The 24,026-nt window shown below is 41.2% G+C and overlaps 1 protein-coding gene across 1 annotated transcript in view; it reads right to left on the bottom strand.

Annotated features, from left to right (window-relative positions):
• The window catches only part of NIM1K (NIM1 serine/threonine protein kinase), a 69,696-nt gene extending 52,728 nt beyond the window's left edge, over positions 1 to 16,968 (bottom strand). Inside the window, exon 1 of the mRNA XM_082651277.1 lies at positions 16,884 to 16,968. The gene's annotated coding sequence lies outside the window, so the exon portion shown is untranslated. The remainder of the gene's footprint in view (positions 1 to 16,883) is intronic.
• Between the last annotated feature and the right edge of the window lie 7,058 nt (positions 16,969 to 24,026).

The raw sequence follows: 24,026 nt of genomic DNA, 5'->3' as shown, positions 1-24,026 counted from the left end.
GTGGGATTTGATTGCAGGACTTCAACAAGATTGGGAGAAACAGAGACTCCACTCTTGCAGGGCACACACAAAGTACTGTGTGCATCGGGACCCAGGGGAAGGAGCAGTGACCCCATAGGAGACTAAACCAGACCTATTTGCTAGTGTTGGAGGGTCTCCTGCAGAGGCAGGGGGTGGCTGTGGGGACAAGAGGACAAGGACACTGGCAGCAGAAGTTCTGGGAAGTACTCCTTGGCGTAAGCCCTCCCTTTGCCCACCATCAGCCCCACCAAAGAGCCACTAGGCTCCAGTGCTGGGTTGCCTCAGGCCAAAAAACCAACAGGCAGGGAACTCAGCCCCACCCATCAGCAGACAAGCAGATTAAAGATTTACTGAGCTCTGCCCACCAGAGCAACACCCAGCTCTACCTACCACCAGTCTCTCCCATCAGGAAGCTTGCACAAAACTCTTAGAGAGCCTCATCCAACGGAGGGCAGACAGCAGAAGCAAGAAGAACTACAATCCTGCAGCCTGTGGAAAGAAAACCACATTCACAGAAAGACAGACAAAATGAAAAGGCAGAGGACTATGTACCAGATGAAGGAACAAGATAAAACCACAGAAAAACAACTAAATGAAGTGGAGATAGGCAACCTTCAAGAAAAAGAATTTAGAATAATGATGGTGAGGATGATCCAGGACCTCGGAAAAAGAATGGAGGCAAAGATCGAGAAGATGCAAGAAATGTTTCACAAAGACCTAGAAAAATGAAAGAACAGAGATGAACAGTACAATAACTGAAATGAAAAATACACTGGAAGGAATCAATAGCAGAATAACTGAGGCAGAAGAACGAATAAGTGACCTGGAAGACAAAATGGTGGAATTCACTGCTGCGGAACAGAATAAAGAAAAAAGAACGAAAAGAAATGAAGACAGCTTATGAGAACTCTGGGACCACATTAAATGCACCAACATTCGCATTATAGGCATCCCAGAAGGAGAAGACAGAGAGAAAGGACCCAAAAAAATATTTGAAGACATTATAGTCAAAAACTTCCCTAACATGGAAAAGGAAATAGCCACCCAAGTCCAGGAAGCACAGAGAGTCCCAGGCAGGATGAACCCAAGGAGAAACACACCGAGACACATAGTAATCAAACTGACAAAAATTAAAGACAAAGAAAAATCATTAAAAGCAGCAAGGGAAAAAAGACAAATAACGTACATAGGAACTCCCATAAGGTTAACAGCTGATTTCTCAGCAAAAACTCCACAAGCCAGAAGTGAGTGGCATGACATATTTAAAGTGATGAAAGGGAAGAACTTACAACCAAGATTACTCTCCCTGGCAAGGATCTCATTCAGATTTGACAGAGAAATCAAAAGCTTTACAGACAAGCAAAAGCTAAGAGAATTCAGGGCCACCAAACCAGCTCTACAACAAATGCTAAAGGAACTTCTCTAAGTGGGAAACACAAGAGAAGAAAAGGACCTACAAAAACAAACCCAAAACAATTAAGAAAATGGTAATAGGAGCATAATATTGATAATTACCTTAAATGTGAATGGATTTAATGCTACAACCAAAAGATATAGGCTTGCGGAATGGAAACAAAAACAAAGCCCATATATATGCTGTCTACAAGAGACCCACTTCAGACCTAGGGACACATACAAACTGAAAGTGAGGGGATGGAAAAAGATATTCCATGCAAATGGAAATCAAAAGAAAGCTGGAGTAGCAATACTCATAACAGATAAAATAGACTTTAAAATAAAGACTATTACAAGAGACAAGGAAGGACACTACATAATGATCAAGGGATCAATCCAAGAAGAAGATAGAACAATTATAAATATATATGCAGCCAACATAGGAGCACCTCAATACATAAGGCAAATGCTAACAGCTATAAAAGAGGAAATTTCAGTAACACAATAATAGTGGGGGAGATTAACACCTCACTTACACCAGTGGACAGATCATCCAGACAGAAAATTAATAAGGAAACACAAGCTTTAAATGACACAATAGACCAGGTAGATTTAATTGATATTTATAGGACATTCCTTCCAAAAACAGCAGATTACACTTTCTTCTCAAGTGCACAAGGAACATTATCCAGGATAGATCAGATCTCAGGTCATAAATCAAGCTTCAGTAAATTTAAGAAAATTGAAATCATATCAAGCATCTTTTCTGACCACAACGCTATGAGATTAGATATAAATTACAGGGAAAACAATGTGAAGAACAAAAACACATGGAGGCTAAACAATACATTACTAAATAACCAAGAGATCACTGAAGAAATAAAAAAATATCTAGAGACAAATGACACGATGTGAAAACACGATCCAAAACCTATGGAATGCAGCAAAAGCAGTTCTAAGAGGGAAGTTTACAGCAATACAATCTTACCTCAAGAAACAAGAAACATCTCAAATAAACAATCTAACCATACACCTAAAGGAACTAGAGAAAGAAGAACAAACAAAACCCAAAGTTAACAGGTGGAAAGAAATCATAAAGATCAGAGCAGAAATAAATGAAATAGAAACAAAGAAAACAATAGCAAAGATCAATAAAACTAAAAGGTGGTTCTTTGAGAAGATAAACAAAATTGATAAACCTTTAGCCAGACTCATCAAGAAAAAGAGGGAGAGGATTCAAATCAATAAAATGAGAAATGAAAAAGGAGAAGTTACAACAGACGCTGCAGAAATACAAAGCATCATAAGTGACTACTACAAGCAATTCTATGCCAATAAAATGGACAACCTGGAAGAAATGGACAAATTCTTAGAAGGGTATAACCTTCCAAGACTGAACCAGGAAGAAATAGAAAATATGAACAGACCAATCACAAGTAATAAAATTGAAACTGTGATTAAAAATCTTCCAACAAACAAAAGTCCAGGACCAGACGGCTTCACAGGTGAATTCTATCAAACATTTGGAGAAGAGCTAACACCCATCCTTCTCAAATTCTTCCAAAAAATTGCAGAGGAAGGAACACTCCCAACCTCATTCTATGAGGCCACCATCACCCTGATAGCAAAACCAGACAGAGATACTACAAAAAAAGAAAATTACAGATCAGTATCACTGAAGAATACAGATGCAAAAATCCTCAACAAATACTAGCAAACAGAATTCAGCAACACATTAAAAGGATCATGCACCATGATCAAGTGGGATTTACCCCAGGGATGCAAGGATTCTTTAATATACGCAAATCAATCAATGTGATACACCATATTAACAAATTGAAGAATAAAAACCATATGATCATCACAATAGATGCAGAGAAAGCTTTTGACAAAATTCAACACCCATTTATGATAAAAACTCTCCAGAAAGTGGGCATAGAGGGAAATTACCACAATATAATAAAGGCCATATACGACAAACCCACAGCAAACATCATTCTCAATGGTGAAAAACTGAAACCATTTCCTCTAAGATCAGGAAAAGACAAGGATGTCCACTCTCGCCACTCTTATTCAACATAGTTTTGGAAGACCTAGCCACAGCAATCAGAGAAGAAAAAGAAATAAAAGGAATACACATTGGAAAAGAAGAAGTAAAACTGTCACTGTTTGCAGATGACATGATACTATACATAGAAAATCCTAAAGATGCCACCAGAAAACTACTAGAGCTAATCAATGAATTTGGTAAAGTTGCAGGATACAAAATTAATGCACAGAAATCTCTTGCATTCCTATACACTAACGATGAAAGATCAGAAAGATAAATTAAGGAAACAATCCCATTCACCATTGCAACGAAAAGAATAAAATACCTAGGAATAAACCTACCTAAGGAGGTAAAAGACCTGTACTCAGAAAACTATAAGACACTGATGAAAGAAATCAAAGATGACACAAACAGATGGAGAGATATAACATGTTCGTGGATTGGAAGAATCAATATTGTGAAAATGACTCTACTACCCAAAGCAATCTATAGATTCAATGCAATCCCTATCAAATTACCAATGGCATTTTTTACAGAACTAGAACAAAAAATCTTAAAATCTGTATGGAGACACAAAAGACCCCGAATAGCCAAAGCAATCTTGAGGGAAATAAACAGAGCTGGAGGAATCAGACTTCCTGATTTCAGACCATATTACAAAGCTACAGTAATCAAGACAATATGGTACTTGCACAAAAACAGAAATATAGATCAGTGGAACAGGATAGAAAGCCCAGAGATAAACCCATGCACCTATGGTCAACTAATCTATTACAAAGGAGGCAAGGATATACAATGGAGAAAAGACAGTCTCTTCAATAAGTGGTGCTGGGAAAACCAGACAGCTACATGTAATAGAATGAAATTAGAACATTCTCTAACACCATATACAAAATTAATTCAAAGTGGAATTAAGACCTAAATGTAAGACTGGACACTCTAAAACTCTTAGAGGAAAATATAGGGAGAACACTCTTTGACATAAATCACAGCAAGATCTTTTTTGACGCACCTCCTAAAGTAATGGAAATAAAAATAAACAAATGGGACCTAGTGAAACTAAAAGCTTTTGCACAACAAAGGAAACTGTAAACAAGATGAAAAGACAACCCTCAGAATGGGAGAAAATATTTGTAAACGAATCAACGGACAAAGGATTAATCTCCAAAATATATAAACAGCTCATGCAGCTCAATATTAAAAAAACAAACAACCCAATCAAAAATGGGCAGAAGACCTAAATAGACATTTCTCCTAAGAAGACATACAGATGGACAAGAGGCACATGAAAAGCTGCTCAACATCACTAATTATTAGAGAAATGCAAATCAAAACTACAGTGAGGTATCACCTCACGCCAGTTAGAATGGGCATCATCAGAAAATCTACAAACAACAAATGCTGGAGAGGCTGTGGAGAAATGGGAACCCACTTGCACTGTTGGTGGGAATGTAAATTGATACAGCCATTATGAGAACAGTATGGAGGTTCCTTAAAAAACTAAAAATAGAATTACCATATGACCCAGCAATCCCACTACTGGGCATATACCCAGCGAAAACTGTAATTCAAAAAGACACATGCAGACTTCCCTGGTGGTGCAGTGTTTAAAAATCCGCCTGCCAATGCAGGGGACACGGGTTCGAGCCGTGGTCTGGGAAGATCCCACATGCCACGGAGCAACTAAGCCCATGTGCCACAACTCCTGAGCCTGTGCTCTAGAGCCTGTAAACCACAACTATTGAGCCCACGTGCCACAACTACTGAAACCCTCACGCCTAGAGCTTGTGCTCTGCAACAAGAGAAGCCACCACAATGAGAGGCCCACACACTGCAACGAAGAGTAGGCCCCTGCTCACTGCAACTAGAGAAAGCCTGTGCACAGCAACAAAGACCTAACACAGCCAAAAAAAAAAAAAGACACATGCACCCCAATGTTCACTGCAGCACTGTTTACAATAGCCAGGTCATGGAAGCCACCTAAATGCCCATCGACAGAGAAATGGATAAAGAAGATGTACTACTTATATACAATGGAATATTACTCAGCCATAAAAAGGAACAAAATCGGGTCATTTGTAGAGACATGGATGGACCTACAGACTGTCATACAGAGTGAAGTAAGTCAGAAAGATCGTATATTAACACATATATGTGGAATCTAGATAAATGGTACAGATGAGCTTGCAAGGCAGAAATAGAGACACAGATGTAGAGAACAAATGTATGGACACTAAGGGGGATGTGGGAAGAAGGGTGGTGGTGGTGGGATAAACTGGGAGATTGGGATTGACATATATACATTTATATGTACAAAATAGGTAACTAATAAGAACTGCTGTATAAAAAATCAATAATAAAATTAAATTTAAAAACCAAAATACTGTACACTCATTATTAATAAAAATGTTAGCAAACTAGGTATAGAGGGGAACTTACTCAACCAAGTTAAGTCTATCTGCCAAAACCTACAGCAGACATCTTTTTAAATGGTGAAATATTAGAAGCATTCTCTACAAAATCAGGAAGAAGACAAGGTTGCCTGCTAACACTGCTTCTATTCAATATTTATTGGAGCCTCTGGCCAATGAAAGAAGACAAGAACTAAATAGTGAAAAGAAACAAAACTGTTCTGATTTGCTGACAAAGAATTTTTTTTTTTTTTTTTTTTGTGGTACTCGGGCCTCTCACTGTTGTGGCCACTCCCGTTGCGGAGCACAGGCTCCGGACGCGCAGGCTCAGCAGCCGTGGCTCATGGACCCAGCCGCTCCGCGGCATGTGGGATCTTTCCGGATCGGGGCACGAACCCGCGTCCCCTGCATCGACAGGCAGACTCTCAACCACTGCGCCACCAGGGAAGCCCGACAAAGAATTTTAAACATTGAAAATCTTAGAGACTTTACTCACAAACGATTAAAACTAATAAATAAGTTTAACAATGTTGCTGAAGACAAAATCAGTGCAAATTCAATAACATTTGTATTCACCAATAATAATCTGGCAATAATAAGAAAATATAACAATAATAAAACATATTCCATTCATATGAGTAGCAATAAAAATTCATGAGATACCTAAGGATAAATGCAACAAAGGAGATGAGAGAGACATAAATCATGAAAATTATGAAAGCTTATTGGAGAACAAAAAAGAATACATGGAAAAAACATACCATGTTTAATAAAAGAATACCTAAACTCAATATCATAAAGATGTAAACTCTTCCCTAAATGAATATACAAACTTAGTGAATTTCAATGGAAATCTCAATTGTTTTTTGTTTTTGTGTATGAGTATGCTTAAAACGGCATATTTCGTCATGTATTCCATAACACATGGAAGAGGCTTGTTCCAGTTTCATGCTTTAGATTGGTACACCTGCTCTCAACTCCAAATTTCAGAACAGGAAACATCTTCATGCCTTCTGAAAGAGGTATGAGCAAAACTGTTAACATGAGTCATTTAGAACAGCCACAGAAGTGTAGGGTTTTAAGCAACTTTCCAAGAAGGCAATGAGTTGTCCTGGGCAAAAAACGGGGGAGGTACCTTTTTCAACACTTCCGTCAGTTAGCTCAATCAGGAAGTGCTCAGCAGATGATTCTATCTTCTGACAAGTAAAAAGTTGAGAAAATGAAAATCTTACCTGAGGAAGAGTTCATAAAAATAAATGCGTTTTTAAGAATGGGGAAGAGAGGTTAGCAGAGAAGGTAGAGGTGAGAACTTCCAAGGAAGAAAAATTCCAAAATAATTATAAACCACATTAAGGGTGGTCAGAGGTGGAAGCCTGGAATGGGTCAGGAATAGGAGCTCTCGGTACCTTTAAGACATTAGTCCAGCATCACCATTTCAATAGGCAACTGAAATGTCAAAATCTATAACATGATTACTCCTTAAAATGTCAGTGTGACATTGTAATACTAATATATTCAGCTATTTGATAACATGATTTCCCAAGGGAAAATCTAAACAAAAACTAGTCGGGATGATTGAACATGCAAATTTTCTAGATTCTAAGTCTTTTGTTTCAAAAATAAAAGTGATAGGAAAATCATGTTGCAAAACCTAAGAGATGTCCTTTAGAAAGGAGGTCATAGTGAAACCGTGCAACTCAGATTGGGACTTGAACCCATGGTCTTTTTTTTTCTATTTTGGGTGTGTTGGGTCTTCGTTGCTGCGCGCGGGCTTTCTCTAGTTGTGACGAGCAGGGTCTACTCTTCGTTGCGGTGTGCAGGCTTCTCACCACCGTGGCTTCTCTTGTTGCAGAGCACGGTCTCTAGGAGTGCGGGCTTCAGTAGTTGTGGCTCACGGGCTCTAGAGTGCAGGCTCAGTAGTTGTGGCACACGGCTTAGTTGCTCCATGGCATGCGGGATCTTCCCGAACCAGAGATCGAACCTGTGTCCCCTGTATTGGTAGGCGGATTCTTAACCACTGTGCCACCAGGGAAATCCCTGAACCTATGGTCTTTTAATTGAGATTACACATCTGGTCTCAGGATTTAATGAAGCTCAGGTTCTTGATGTTGCAGAAAGAATTCAGTGAGAGACAAAGTGATAGGTAAGAAGTGGATTTGTTTAGAGAGAAACATACTCCACAGATGGAGTGTGGGCCACCTCAGAAGGCGAGAGGTGCCGAAATATGGGGTGGTTATTTTTTATGGGCTAGGTAATTTCATAGGCTAATAAGTGGAAGGATTATTCCAACTATTTCAGGGAAGGGGCGGGGATTTCCAGGAATTGGGCCACCACCCACTTTTTGGCCTGTTATGGTTAGCCTCAGAACTGTCATGGCACTGGTGGGTGTGTCATTAAACGCTAATGTATTACAATGAGTGTATAATGAGGCTCAAGGTCCACTGGAAGTCGAAGCTTCCACCATCTTGGACCTAGTTGGTTCTAACCAGTTTTTGTCATGTCTTATGGCTATGTCATTCTTTTAAAGGTTGTGCCCTGTCCCCTTCCCTCCTGTTTCAGTAGGAAACATGGGAGTGGGAGGGGTGGAGCTGATGATCAACCAGCCACAGACTGTGTCAAAACGGTTAGACCTATGAAGTGCTGTTAGACCACCACATGTAATCTTGGCTTGTTATTTATCTTATGGTTGTGGTCTATCTCCCTTATTAATAGCTACTGTTTAATGAGAGCCTACAATAAATAGCGAGTGCTCAGTAAGTAGGGTGAACACAGAATTTGTCACTCAAACCAAGACACTTTTGAGAGTAGAAGGGGGTGCTATTAATAATCACACTGGGACAACAGATGTAATCCAGAGCCTTCTCTGATGAACTGGGACACATGGTCACCCTATCAATCAGTGATGTTGTGGCAGTCACCGTAGGCTGGCTCACTCAACATCTTTATTAACTCTCCCTTCCTTGCCTTCTTCTGCTGTAGGGGCTGGAAAGCCCAGTTTCTCTTCCTTCCTCAGAGCTAGGGCTGTGGGATACTCCTCCAATAACAAGAAGAAATATCCAGGTCAGCAGACTATTTTTAAGTGCCTGCCTACTTTAAGCCAGTGGGTACGAGGTCCTCCCCAAGAGCCACATAGGTACGATTAAATCATCAGCTAGTGGGGCAAGGTAGACACCTAAAACAGATAATTTAAATATAACGTTCAAAGCATTGGGCCAGACATATGTACAGGTAGGGTGGGCACCCAGAGAACACGTGGGGTATGGTCAATGTTCAGGGAAAACTTCCTGAATGAGATGAAACCTGAAAGAATTTGCCCCTGTGATTAAGCAAGTGCTAAGATAAGGAAATGTAGGTCAGGGAAACAGAAAGTGAAATGGGGGTTGTTGTGTTTTTTAATGGCCATTGAATGTGAGGCAATGCAAAGGGTAGGAAAATCTGTACCTCACTGTCTGCTACAAGAACTAGTGCTGTTGATTAGGTCCAAAGGGTATTTGTCTAAACGAGAAGTTCAGAAAAGTTTAAAAGGTTTTTTAAAAAAACTTAATCATAATTAAATATGATCAGAGTGTATTTTATTAGCCAAGAATGGGAGTAATAGTCTGTATTTGCATCTTAGTCTCTGTTCTGATGGGCAACTTTCACCAATTAATCTAGCATTGAACAAAAAAGGTTTAAGTCACCAAATTTCAACTATCACTGAACATTCCATCAATGAGACAAACAGCTTTAAACCCAGAGTCTACTTACTTAGCACTGCTATATACTAACTTAGCACTGCTATATACTAACCTTTAAAGAAATGTTGCATCCTGTTTCCTATAGCTATTAACTATGTCACCTGTTTTATTGTTTTAAATCTTTTTTACTTTTCTCGGCAGACAGTAGTCACCAAACTACACAGACTAGTTCTCACATGGATGTGATGTGCTATACAGAGAGGGTGACTCTTAAGGAAGCCTGAGTTTAGGCAAGACAGAAGCATTCCTCCTCACCTTCTACATCACCTTCTATATATCTCCATCCAAAACCCACCACCCAGACCACAAGCCTCTGAAGAACTTCTCTGCTTCCCGAGAAGACAGTAATTCTCTAGCACGTGCAACATGACAGAACACAAACCCGCTAACATCAATTTGTCTCAGTGTTACATGGAGTGCTCTCAAGCGGCATGAATCTTCACTGGGGCTGCTCAAGGCTTAATTCCAGAACTCTGGAAACATTGCTAAGTCGACTGCTTCTGGCTACATAGGTCCTGTGTGAGTGAAGCAGACTGGTGACTGTCATGCACTGGGGAAGATCACGTCGGATCTCCCAGGAGATCAAAGCAGCCTCAGCTTTCAGGATGTGTCTGCACACAGAAGCCTTTTCACTGGCTTCCCAGCCTCACTTAATTGCTGAGGTTCCAAGGAAAAAATCAAAATATCAGATCCACATTCCATGTGGTCTCTGCCGTGCGGGTGGGGAGACCCACACCTCCATGCTTAATGGTCCCACTGAGTCCCACCCCACCACTTCCATTCTGGTTGTCACCCAGCCCTCCCTCTCCTCCTCCATCATCTTTTCATGTGAGTATCCCTTCATTTTGTTCTGATCCACACTTTTCAGATGCCATCTCCAGATTCTTCAGATGCCAGAATGCTTTCAATGTCTAGCGAAAGATAAGACCTGTCTTAAAGGTAACTGAGTCTTCTCGAATTCATGACAGGAAGACCTCTTTACACCTGTTCCAAACCCAAAGGGTCCAGGAGGAAGAGCTGGCTTCCCAGTCAGTTAGTACTTACGAAGAACCAAATTTGCAAGGCTCTGTGTTAGGGCCAATACAGGAAGCAAATACACCACACAGAAGAATATTGAACAGTCAAGCTTAGACTATAAAGACAAGTGGAAAAAGCAACATTAAAACTGTATGTACAATATGCCTTTTTTTTTTTTTTTTCAACTACCAAGAAACAACCCTTGGAATGTTAACCATGGCCATCTCTCTAGTTGGGATTATAGATGGTAGTAGAGACAGAATTAAAGATAATTATTTCTTTCATTTTAACATTTGTTTCTGTACTTCTGACAAGAATACTAGTGACATTGATATTTATTGTATGCCAGGCACCGTTCTAAGAGCTTTACATGAATCAACTCATTTAATTCTCGCAATTATCCTAGAAGGTAGGTACCATTATTATAGGCCCCCAAAATTGAGGTACAAAGAGGTAAGATAATGTGCCCGAGGTCACACTGTAGGTGAGTCACAGAGCCAGGATTCAAACTCAGCAAGCTATTCCAGAATTAGACTTAACCCCCACTTCTTTTTTTTTTTTTTTTTTTTTTTTTTTTGCGGTACGCGGGCCTCTCACCGTTGTGGCCTCCCCTGACACGGAGCACAGGCTCCGGAAGCGCAGGTCCAGCAGCCATGGCTCACAGGCCCAGCTGCTCCACGGCATGTGGGATCCTCCCGGGCCGGGGCACGAACCGGTGTCCCCTGCATCGGCAGGTGGACCCTCAACCACTGCGCCACCAGGGAAGTCCAACCCTTACTTCTTGCTGCCTCTGGAATATGTACTATTTTAGAATATATACTTTATGTATGAATATAATATGTCTTACAGTAAAGAACTATAATATTTCTTTATTTCTTTATACTAAAGAAAAGAAGATTAAGAAATGAAAAGAAAAAGAAATATAAGACAAGGTAGCCAAGCAGAGAGAGGAGACAAGGTGAAAGAATAATGGTTTAGAAAGGAGTCAGGAGAAATGACTCCACACTTAACATCTCAGGATTGGTTTCCTCCACTGTAAAATGTGAAGGTGAACAAGTCTATATTCTGGAGAGATATTTTACTCTGCAGGTTACCAATAGTTGACATGAAAGGTCACGAAACCTCCACCATCATTTTAGGCTTGGCCTTCACGTCATTGATTAGTCTGTAGCAAATTTGCTGTCTTTGTGCTTAGATTAACATCTTCCAACCAATATGTACCGTAACGCAGATGCCCAAAGAGTACCAAAACTATTAGTAGAGCTAAGGATATGGTACTATATGAATGAGAGTAGAGATCGGTTTTTAAAAGACCAAAAGTGGTGAGAAAAGAGAAACTGGTCTGGCAGCATGCATGATTCCAAAGGGCAGCACCCAATTTATTCAAAGCTAAAAATCCTGAGTTGATACAATTAACAATAATCAATACATGACAAGGAAAAGAAACCAATAAAATGGAATAATTTCCCAAGTATGCCTACATTAGTAATTCCCCATAATTGCAGGACATGAGTTTCCCGGCTCTACCAAGTATCTGAACATAATCCATAGAAAGTGAATCCATACTTACTGAAATTTCATAAAACAGTGAGAGAGTCCTACAAGGTTCCAAAGAGAAAAAACAGATTTCACGCCAAGAATCAAGCATCAGAATGGCAATGAACTTTCAGAAACACTGGAAGCTGGAAAACAATAAACCAATCTTTGGAAATTCGCAGGAATGAATAGCCAGTCTAGAATCCTAGACCTAGGCAAACCATCAATTAAGTGTGAGAGTGAAATAGACTTTTCCAGACATGCAAGGTCCCCCAAATTTACTTCCTGTACCCTTTCTTAAGAAGCTAGCAAAATGGATGCCCCATAAAATGAAAGCATAAACCAAGAAAGAAGAAAACAAGAGAACAGGGGGAACAGGGAATCAGCACAGAAGGAAGGTAAAGAGAAATCTTGGAATGCCAGTGGGTGTCAGGGCCATCAGAAAACTGGTTCAGACTGGAGAACTGAGGGGTCCATTTTGGAGGGCTGGAGTGGGTCCCAGAAAGAAGGCAATTGGCCGACGCATTTCATTGTGTGGAAAATACCCAGGAGAGGCATTTTAAAGAGCCTCTAGAAGAACTGGCGATAGGTTCTAAAAAGTAAACAAATGAAAAACTATTTTCCTCAAAATAGTTGTAGAGAAAAAGAAATACAACTATAGTTCGCGATTTGGCCCTGCAGCGAACAATAATCACACAGTCATAGCAATGCAAACACAATGTTGATTTAATTAACATTGCGATGCCACTTGTGAGAAGCACGATAGGGCAGGATTTTCCACGGAGAGGTGTGCAAGTCCTTGTCTCCTGCACTCTTCCTCCTCACTGTCCTAGCACAAGACATTAGCCCCTGAATCTTCCTCCCCATTCCCCTGTATAAAATCCAAATTACTCAAATAATGGCTACTAATCCGAAAGAGCCATTTCTCCCTTTTCTATCCTTGACCAACTATTTCTGAAGTTAGCAGAACTTTGGCTGCTCTGGCTAAAGTCCTAGGAAACATTTAGTCCTCCTTCCCTAAGCCTGATGCTCTATGGAGCTCTCCCCTGCCTGGTATTTGTAAATAAAGGGTTATACTAATGGTGCTCTGGCTGATTTTCTTCCACCAACTATGTTGCAGAAATGGAGGAAGGGGAAGTTGGACGGGTGGAGTAAGAGAGCTATACGTTCCCCTATAATAAGAGAAAGTACATAGATTCTGTCTAAAACTGGTAACTCAAGGACCAGTCACATAAGTGAATTATTTGGAAATGGGGAGGTATGTGATCAAATAGCCAAGAGCAGAGTCTCCCAAGGAGGGGGACTGTTGTTTTGTTAGAATCTTTTCACATGCTCTAATTCACAAAATTAGATGAATGCCTTACTTTGATAACAATTTAAGCGATTTTTAAAAGTGAAACCTGCAATTTAAAGTTTAATAATTGCAATTACATAATCAAGTGTGTCTACAAATTATCCCAACTAAATGATCCCAACAAGTGTAAATGTAGAAAGCTTTCTTAGTGGCTTAAGGATTGGGAAGAAGGAGGTCTAGCGAGCAGATGGGAAGGCTGCCTCAGCCCATACTACTGAGGAAGCGGTGACCCAGAGAGATTTTTGGTCCACCACTCAGGCCTCCCAAAGATCCTCTAAGTTGGAGGATTTTGCTAAATAGGATAGTGGGGGCTTTCTGGAAAAGCATCAGATTCTCTGTTCTCCATGGAAGATGAAGAGTAGAATTCTTTTTAGCTTCCTATTCTCCAACTTGTTTTTCTTTTGTTTTTGTTTTTCTGTGCAACTCTCTTTACACTCATTTTTTTCTTTTTACTCCCTTTCCTTTAATCTGTGAGTTTTCTTCTCACTTAAGACTTTTTCCCTACTGTTTTATTTTTCTCATAATCTTAAATTCTTCCTGCCACTCTACCTTGTCTCTCTTCTCACCTAGATTTTCTCTAAGTCCTACCTGATACTCATGTTCATAGACATGCCAGGTGATTTTAGTTTTCATCTCTTAATTTTCCAAGTAGTTAGCTGAGATGACTTGAGTCTTTAGAACACAACTTGCCCATCCATAAAACTGGTTAATATTCCCCAGTATACTGTATGATAATGGTTGAGCTATTTTTGAAGTTCTTGAGAAAAAAGTAATTTAAGAACTGTGATCTGATTAATTCAAATTGTAGACTATTGTCTTCATAAGAAATCTGAATATTTTCTTCTTTTCTTGAAATTTATAACTTCAATTCTAGAGAACTTTTTCTAGAATGACCATAGGAAGTGACAACCATAGAACGAGACTAATTTTATAAACAGTTTGTCCTTTCAACAACTGAAAGAAAATCAGCCAATGAATTAAGGCTCTTTAGTCCCTAGAGAAATACTGTAATGAGATTCAAAGAATGCAGTTGGATTTTACATTATATTTTAATTTTTAAGTTTCTTAAAATGGAACTAGATACTTGGCTGAAAACATTAACCTACTAGGACAAATTCTTTTTTTTTTTTTTTTAACTGTAAGTCTAGGGGCTTTCAAATTTCCCAGTCATATGCTATCAATATGTAAATTTAATTTATAGGATTCAATGCTCAGCAATTGTGAATGTGTAAAATATTATGGTCCTTTAAAGACATCAACACTTACTAATAAAAGTATTTGAATGGGACCATTGCTCCGCCCAAATTAAGCCTTTTTAACTGAAAACCTAAGGCCAAACCAAGAGCATAAAGGGCTCTATGGCCTATCTGTAGTTATTACTGGGAAATTGAGATTTCACACAAAACTGTCTTTATTTTAAATGCAGTGTTATTAGAAAAAAAGCACACACCTCAAACTAAATATCAATCCACATTTTTTTTCCTAGCACAGAATGAGGCCTCTCTGAAGGTTTTTACAGGCTTACCACTTAACAGTGGTCAAGCCAAAAATAAACCTACCAGGACTTTACTAGGCAATTCAACAGCACACAAAACACCAGTCCGTGGAGAGCTGGACTTAGCTTTTTCCCTATTAGCCTCTTTCTGGGCCTCCCACTCACATTCCCCCCTCTTCTAATTAGAAAACTAATTAGGATTCCAAATTTAACGCTTAATGGGGAGAGAGATCTGGTCACAGGCCAGGATTCCTTTAGCATCAAACACTCTCCTCGGCCTCCGTCCTTAGTGCAGAGAGCTGTGGGAAGGGAGCTGGGCCAGCGGGACTGATTGGCTGGAGGGCAGTGTTTACTCTCAGTTGTCTGAGAGGGAAGATCTGTTTCACAAATTGCACACTCTGAAAAGGTAAAATTAAACAACAACGACATGCCTTGGGCTTTTAGTACTTTAAAGAAACAAGTATCTTACAGGCTCGATTATTATTACCATGGTAACATGAGGCGACGTGGGGAGATCTCCTCAAGAACAGTTCCTGGATCCAGCCAGGCAGCCTCTCAACAGTGCCGGGCGACTTCTTCAGTTACCATGGCAACCAAAATTAGAAGTGCTTTTGCAACACTAACAGAAACCATCTTTTGAAGCTCTTCTGTGAATCAAATTGAATACTGATGATGCAAACTTGAGTGATACATATTTTTCAAACATTAAAAAATCCTATCGCCATGAACAAATACTCGTTTTAGATTCCCCTTTGCAATCTTGACTTAACTTGGAATCGATTTTTCGGTCTGGTTTTGTTTGTTTCCCTTTTGGATTCCCGCGGCCTCGAGTGCAAAGGCGATTTGTTTAACTTCCAAACTTGTCTGAAATTGCACGGGTGAGAGCTTAGAATGTGGTTCCTTCGCTCTCGGTTTGAAACGGGGTGAGGAATGGGGTGGGGGAGGGTGGGTCTAACAGAGAGCCCTCTTGTCTAATAAAGTCGGGAGGACGAAAACGGGGAGGGGTTGAGGAGACAGGCCGGGAGGGACGGCGGAGGAGGGAGAGAGAGAAAGGAAGAAAAAAAGTGCAGAGGGCTGAACCTCCGCTACCCTTATTAGGGCTAGGAGCACCTTTATCTGTTGCCTGGACCTCTCCATCCGCTCCGGTATTGTGTGAGGCACGCAAAGCTGATCGGAGACGGCATTTTAAAGACCCTGTTGCGATCCTCTCCGGGTCGCATCGCCCAATCCTCGAGCTCCTAATATTCCTGAAGGGACCTCAGGGAAGAGGAGACAGGTTCTTCCTTACTTGTACAGTCTTCCAAAAGGAGCGTTTTTCTTTAGGGCGCGTCGTGGCGTGGGTGGTGGTGGAGGGTTCCTTCCTCTGGGCCACAGCCGTTCACTGTCAGTTCCCTCCACTGCCCACTGCCAGCCGGGGTCACGCAGGTCCCCGGCCCTCGATACAAACTCTCGAGCTCTGGGCTTGCGCCCGGGAGCGCTGGTGGCGCGCAGCTGGTGTGCGCGGGGCGAGGTTCAGGGCGCGCCCCCAGACACGGGTGCCCGCACCAAGCCGGGACTCCGGGACACAGGCGCACACGCACCCCGGGCGCACGCCCCCGGGCACGGGCCCCATGCGCCGGCACACCCCGGTCTCCGCCTCCAACGCGCTTTCCTCCCAGGAGCGCTGGGCCTGGGAGGGGGAGCCCCTAAAAAGCACCTAACCTTCTCCTAACCCCAAGTCGCCCACCCCCGCCAGGAGTTGTGTCTTTCTTTCCCCTCGGGTCACGGGGAGGAGAGGCGTCCCTCCTCAGCACCCAGGTCGGCAGCCTGGCGGAGGAAGGGGCTGCCGGGTGGGGTGCTGGCTGCGAGCCCCGCAGCCCTCGCTTACCTTGGTGGCGAGCTCCTCTCGCGGAGTCGGCTGCGCGGCGCCCGGCCAGGCGCTCCCGGTGGTGGGCGCGGGCGCGGGCGGTGCGTGTGTGTCGGGGCGCCGCGGCCGCGCTGTAGGCTCCCGGAGCTGTCAGGGGTGGCCGACCTGACGGACGGCGGCCGCGGCAAACCCCGCCCACCGGCCCGGCCCGGGCTCCTCCGAGGGGACCCAGTCGCCCCGCAGCGTTTCCCGAAGGACCAATCCGGAGCGGGGGGCTGGCCCGGCGGAGGGGGGGAAGGGGAGGCCCGCGGGGTACCGGGACGCGGGCCTGGACTTCGTAGGTCGGTTTCTATGGCAGCCAGGCGGGAGGGGCTGGAGGGAGTGGGGCGCGCGGCGCGGGGACACCCGTCGCAGACACTCGAGGAGGGGGTTTGGCCCTGCCGCAGAGAGGACGCCTCCTAGAGCACGGATGCGAAGTGGCCACACAGCCGAAAGAGGGTTGACACAGCTCCCAACTCACGCTTCGTACTGAGCCGCTCCAGCCTCTGGATAAAAAAGGTTTCCGTGTCCTTGGGAGACAGCGACCCAGTAATCTTCCTAACAGAACGGGGTTTTCTAGCAAACCAGAGTGACGGCTCCTTCAGGTGAGTCTGGCAGGGTTTAGGCTCTGCAGAAATAAGCGCTAATGCCACCCTCAGCGTGGAGTCCTTGCATATATTAGGCCCTGTTGCTTTGGTGCCACTTAGGCAGTGGACCCCTAACTTCCTGTGTACTCCGCAGCTATGACTCTCTGGCTAATGATAGGTGCCAAATATTTTTCCAGTCTACAAACAAGGAGGGAATGCGATTCACCGAATACTGAAGCATAGAGTTGATTTATTGAAGTTCAAGTCCTTCATTTTACAGAGGAGGAAATCCAAGTCGGAGAGGTCAATTAACTTAACAAGGGCCACACAGCTAGTTAATGGCAGAGCCATGATTAGGAGCCCTAAGTCGCAGCTCAGTGAACACTCTTTCCTCCTCCTCCTGTTGCGGCATCCTCAATTCATGATTACCAGGGTGTATTTACAAAATCGAAAGAGCTGAGGAGAAAAATAACCTAAGTTTAAAACCCTTTTATGGTAGAAATTAGGGTATCCAAAGATTCCTTTTTTCACTACTTGCCAGGAACTGTGACACTTTCACAAAGAGTAACCGATTAAATCCTCACAATAACCTTTTTAGTTAGGTGCTCTTATTACCATCCCTGTTTTGATAGATGAGGAAACTGAGGCCCAGAAACGTTATTTGACTTGCTCAAGGTCACACGAGTCTGCAGCTCTTCCTTACTACCCTCTGCTGCCTCTTTGTATGATGATTAAAGGGGCCAGAACAGGAAAGACAAGAAATAAAACCTTGGACAGCTCCACAGACTGACCATTGAGATTGGCAGGAAAACCAAGAGAACCTAGAATAATTGCTTCCTTGTTTTGTAAGAGTGGTCATCTACCTGTGTAGGATAAAGGTTCTCTGTGAGAAAAGTGTGACTTTAAAGGGAGGACTTCTCCTCAAAAGACAAAAGGACTTTTTTTAAAAGGAGTAATCTTAATACATGCCGTCAGTCTCTCTAAAACAATAAAATACAGGATAAATCATTGCATATTTTTAAAATATAAAATACTCCTTGAATCCTACAACATGACAATACACAGAGCAGGATTTCATAAAGAAACTGCCTAGATACCAAGAGCCTCAAACTCCCAACCTGTCATGTACTCTGTCATAGGCCCTCCCACCATGTATGGACCCGTACAGCACCAGAGGGCGAAGCCGATGCTCGATTCTAGAGAATTAAGAGGTTACTGAAAACTTTAGGCTATCATAGAAAAGGAAAACTTAAAACTCAGCATCAGAAACCACTTCTCTTAAAGTCCATTGGCCAGACTCCATTCCAGGAGCCCCCTATACCCCAATTTCTCTTGCAGACATGCTGCTAGGGCCTGCTCCCTTTCAAATCATAAACCCTTCCTTCATGCCTTCCCTTCCCTTGGGAGTCCCGGGATACCCAGCCATACAGGGCTGACCTCATGGTTCAATTCCCTTCATTTGAAAAACGTGTTGTTTTTCTCCTAGAAAGGGCCATTCAACAATAGGTTGATTACAATGTAACAGTAATATATAGAGGTTAAAATGTCTTGTTTTGAATAGTATGGGGAAATATTTTCAACATGTTAAGTGAAAGCAAAAGTTGCAAAACAGAATGACAGAAATCTGTGATATATATAACTAGAAGGAACTACACCGGACATTGAAAATGTTTTTGGTTATGTGGCAGAATCTCAGGTGATTTAAACGATCTTAATACTTTCCAGTGTTGTTTGCATTTTCTACAATGGGTGTATATGTCAGAGAAAAATTTTAATGTCAGAAAAATATTATTTTCCAAAAGAATTGATGAAACTGTAAGACCTGTAAAGACAGTATAGACAGTTTCATGTTATTGCAGAGCTCATTAAAATTTAGTTTGCTAAACCCTGCTCCCTTGTGTTAGCGGAAAAGAAGTCAAAAACATTCTTAGGAACAACTGACTCTAATGCAGGAGGTCCTTGTTCTATACTTTGAGTAACATTGACAGTGGCTAAAAGTTTAGATTCTTGAGTCATAAAGCTACACCTTGACTCGTAGCTGTTACTTACTACTTATATGACACTCTGGTTTCAAGCACCTTCTAGTCTGTTTCCTCACCTGTAATCTGGGAGTTGTGAGAATTGAGACAACGTTTCTGGAAAACAGTAAACTAGGTTTTCTTAATCTGGAGTCCATGGGCTCAGGTGGTAGTCAGGAGGACCCCCCACTGACAATGTATCTGTCTACTCCTTTCATCACAGTCTCTAAGTAGCTGGGGCCCAAATGTCTAATAAATGCCTAATAAATGGTAGCTATTATTTTTATTTCAGGTTTTGAGGGACCTTTCCACCTTTAGTGCTGTTCTAGGGCATATAGGGACATTCTACTCTTATTTTCTGGTCATTAAGTTACCTGATACATAGCATCCCTGTTGAATGGGAACCTGGGCTATTCATGGGGTTTTCCTACCTCCACTCTCCTTCCTCTCTCCTGGTAGGCATATTTGACATATCTTGGGAGCCGACACAGAGCAAAAGTTTTCTAAGACTGCATATTGCTGTAGAGTTGAACCTGTAACTCAAAAGGTATATCCTGTTCCAGGAAAATTTGTTTTATTTATGCTGTTAAGGTTCTGTGTGCTACCCGAGTCTGAGACTTCATGTCTTACAGACACTTCAGAAACATTCTCAGACAATATCTCTTTGAATATGATCCCTGTCCCATGTTTATCTTCCTTTCAGGTTTTCCAGTTGAACATTATGTGTGTCAGACCCCCTCATTCTAGCTCATGCCTTTTTTCATATTTTCCAGATTTTTACCTTCTTTCAGATTCTGGGTAATTTCTTCAGCTCTGTCTTCTATTTCACAAATTCTCTCTGTGCTGTAATTAATCAGCTGTTTAATCTGCACACTGACTTTATAAGCCTTGACAATGCAAATATAATTAGCAAATCAAATTGAATCACTGACAATTAGTATTTATTAAAATCGCTTTTTCCTTAATTTTATAGGAACCTTTAAAGGACTAGTAGTAAAGAAACATTTATCTGAGGTTTATCCATGTATCCTGCTTCCCTTCTTATTTCTGTTATATTCGAGCAAAATTAAACCAAAAGAATTAAGACTAGCAGGGCAATTCTGTTTTTAAAAGTTCTCTCTCTCTTGTGCATATGTATATGGACAGATATTCATGTAATGTTAACAATAGTTATTTCTGATTAATGGGTCTTGGAGTAGTTTTTAACTTATTTTTCTAATATAGGTGAGTCTTCTACTTGAGCAAGTATAAGTTAACAACAACAACAAAGTAGAAAAAAAGGTTGTAAATTTCAGCAGCTGAGTGAGCTGCCACTACTCCTTCTGCCGGTCAGCTTACATTCTATTGATATACTGCATACTTTAATTCACTTTAGACTTCCCTGCCTCATCATTTAGTCATTAATGTTCAATATTGAGCTTTCTTTCTAAAGGTAAAGTACAACAGAGAAAAGAGAGAGAGGTGGGAGGGAGGGGGGAGAGAAAAAACCCCTAATTGTGATCTTGAGATATTTTCATATAAAAAGTGAGATTCCCTATAGTAGCAACTATACTCCAAAATTTTGACTATGTAGCCAAGTATAGCAATAAGTGTGATATTTTCTTATAATCAGCACTTGGGTATTATTTACAGTTGGACAGTGAACAGATGAAGGCTTTGGGCCCATTGATCCTGTAGTGAAATTATCTCATGAAAAGTTGTCAGAATCAAATAGTTACTTTTGTTTGATTTTTGTCTTTAGTTTTTCATAAGCACCATTTCAACTGGACTAGGGTTCTGAACCCCTATTATTCCCTCCATAGTGTTTCATAGCTGTATCTAATTGATAACTATTATTTCAGAGGACACAGTTACTGCTCTAATATGGGTGGTCTACCAAACTCCCAACCAGTTAATGATCTAGCTCTTCTTAGGTGAATTCATACATTGACATTTGCTCCTCAGCAGATAATTAGCTATTGTTTTGTCTCTAAAGTATATTTGAGTTACCCAGTGGAAGCAAAATTATTCAATTATTGTGATTTTCCAGTTTCTAATTTCTTATTCTCTAACATTTCATGTCTTTGTGGCATTTTCATTTCAGAAACATTATAAAGGCAATTCATTACTGAGAATACGTAGAACGCTCTTGAAACAAAAAAATTCAAGACTGTTGTCTTAGTCCAGTCCATTACGTGAATAGTAAACATGAACAACAAGTAACAAGATATTTTGAGTAGCACCTGACTACGCTACAAAAAAAGAAGAGACCCTCAAAACAAGTTAGTGCCACTGGCTAGTCATTTGTGCTTCCTTTAAGTACTCTGTGTCAGCCATTCTCCAGGTGTGGTTCCAGGACTAAACCCAGTGTATTACCTAGGAATGCAAATTCTTGGGTCCTTACCCAGACCAATCGAATTGTGCGTTTTAACAAAATGCTGATGCACGCTGTTGTTGCAGAACCATTGCCTAGATGGTGTGGTCTCAAGGCAAGGAGACTGGCAAGGAGCTACCAAAAGGCAATTTGCTCCATGTGTTTTGCCACCTTTTCCCATCTCCTGTTCCCCCACCCCAACCCCATCAAGGGCTGATGTAAATTACAAAAGGAAAATGGGTGTTTGACTTATGCTCTGTGCAATCCAATATCGTCAGCCACAAACAGATCTCATACAGAGGTAACTGTATTTTAGTGATCAAGGGTGTAGTCTGTGGAGTCTAACTCCCTGGTTTCAAATATTGGCTCCACTTTCTACCAGCTATTTCTCATCTCCTCCTCTTAGTTTCCTCTATTTGTAAAATGATAGCTAATAATGTTAATTACCTCATGAGGTCGTTGAGATGATTAAATGTAAAGTGCTTGGCATATAATAAGTGATTCATAAATGACACTATTGTTACAAGATTTTTCTCTCCTAGGCGGTATTTTGGTACAAATATCAAGGTGGGCATCACTTCAGTTGTATGTGTCATATTTAGTGTCGTATTAGGTTGTGGGAAAGTTGAGGAGAAAAAAATTATGAATTCACATGCTGCCTTCCTACGTACCATGTCAACAGAATTAATGAAGTAACATTTATAGAACATGTAGTAGTTTTAAGATATTCTGTAAATTCAGCATACATTTATGATAATGACAGCCTCTACATTTATGGTTTTAAAGCAATACACTTCTAGGCCTCCAAATACAATGGATCTCAGTAATTGGTGGTGATAGTTTTAATTCCTTCTGCTTCTCACTTGAATCCTTTATGACAAATTCTTTAAGAGCCATGGCACAGCTCAGCACATTACACATGAAAAACATTCAGCTTAGGTTTCTCTCTCCTGATATAACAAACACAGTGGTTAGTGTTAATAAATTCAAAGCTATTACGTTACCTCCAACAAAATCAGGCTAAACTTTTAAGAGGTCATTTACTTGTAATTTTACATGACAGTTATAAAACTGTTTCCATGTGAACACTTTAAAGACCATTTGTTTGGTCTTTAATTGTTCATTTGTTCGTTTAGAACAATCAACCCATGTTGAAGATGTGCATTAAAATCCACTTGATTTACTGGTTGACACTTTATCTACATCTAGGCCTCAGTCAATACTGTTTGCTTATTCAAAGTATAAAGTGGGTAATTAGAAGACTCTCATGGACTTCTTTAATCTTGAAATATTACTTCAAAACTGAATGTAGTTGGAGAAGCACTTACCTTTCCATGAAAATATTTCTACTTTCAATAGTATCATGAGGATGGCAGCCTTTTTAAATGGTAAGACTGTAAGATCCTTCTGTTTTTGTACATATCCAAAAGATTTCTAGATTTTAAATGTATTGACATGAGGGTTCAGTTAGTTTTCCTTTGAATCTCAGATGATACATACGGTATAATAAAAAAGTATGTATTCAGTCTTTGTCCCTGGTTCCTGGCACTAAGCTCCTAGAACCCTGGCAATTTCCTGAGTTACGTCTTTTGTTATTCCTAACAAGCCCATACCTGAGTTTATGTAATGAGGTGACTTTAGGCTCTGGTCACCAGAGGAATCAACCATATGAATCAGAGGGCTAGAACTATCAGCCTCACCCCCAAGATCTCCAGGGAAGTAGGAGGGGCTGGAGAGAGTTCAATAATCAATGGCCAATAACTTAATCATGTCTAGGTAATGAAACTTAAGTAAACAATGTTAAAGGAGCATCTGGGTAAACACACCCATGTGCTGGGAGGGTGCAGCACCAGGACAGGACAGGGAAGTGCTGTACACTTCTCCCCCCACTTTGCCCTATGCATGTCCTTCCTCCCATCTGTTCCTGGTTTGTATCCTTTATAACAAAACCACACTCCTAAGTACAGTGCCTTCCTGAATTCTGGGTCATTCTAGCACATTATTGAACCTGGGAAGGGGTGGGAACACCTAATTTGTAGTTGGCCAGGCAGAAGTGTGGGTACCCTGGGGACTCTATTGTCGGCTGGTGTCTGAAGTGGGGGCAATCTTGTGGTACTTCTAATTTCTGGAATCTACATTAACTCTTGGTACTGTCAGAATTGAAGGA

Source organism: Grampus griseus (assembly GCF_964374135.1).
Source record: "Grampus griseus genome assembly, chromosome: 3".
Taxonomy (NCBI): Eukaryota; Metazoa; Chordata; class Mammalia; order Artiodactyla; family Delphinidae; genus Grampus; species Grampus griseus.
The sequence above is the reverse complement of the archived record's forward strand: the minus strand, read 5'-3'. Positions and strand labels throughout refer to the sequence as shown.